At 55.0% G+C, this 371-nt stretch overlaps 1 pseudogene across 1 annotated transcript; it reads left to right on the forward strand.

Annotated features, from left to right (window-relative positions):
* The first annotated feature begins 6 nt into the window (after positions 1 to 6).
* LOC108526116 (60S ribosomal protein L10-like) lies at positions 7 to 366 on the forward strand (annotated as a pseudogene). The gene has a single exon (XR_001884416.1). The product of XR_001884416.1 is annotated as a 60S ribosomal protein L10-like (transcript).
* The last annotated feature ends 5 nt before the right edge of the window (positions 367 to 371 follow it).

Genomic DNA, 371 nt, shown 5'->3' on the forward strand with positions numbered 1-371 from the left:
GAAGAAGGCAAAAGTGGATGAGTTTCCGCTCTGTGGCCACATGGTGTCAGATGAATATGAGCAGCTGTCCTCTGAAGCCCTGGAGGCTGCCCGAATTTGTGCCAATAAGTACATGGTAAAAGTTGTGGCAAGGATGGCTTCCATATCCGGGTGCGGCTCCACCCCTTCCACGTCATCCGCATCAACAAGATGTTGTCCTGTGCTGGGGCTGACAGGCTCCAAACAGGCATGCGAGGTGCTTTTGGAAAGCCCCAGGGCACTGTGGCCAGGGTTCACATTGGCCAAGTTATCATGTCCATCCGCACCAAGCTGCAGAACAAGGAGCATGTGATGGAGGCCCTGCGCAGGGCCAAGTTCAAGTTTCCTGGCCG

The sequence above is a fragment of the Rhinopithecus bieti genome, unplaced genomic scaffold (assembly GCF_001698545.2).
Source record: "Rhinopithecus bieti isolate Rb0 unplaced genomic scaffold, ASM169854v2 repeat_17294, whole genome shotgun sequence".
NCBI classification, from domain to species: Eukaryota; Metazoa; Chordata; class Mammalia; order Primates; family Cercopithecidae; genus Rhinopithecus; species Rhinopithecus bieti.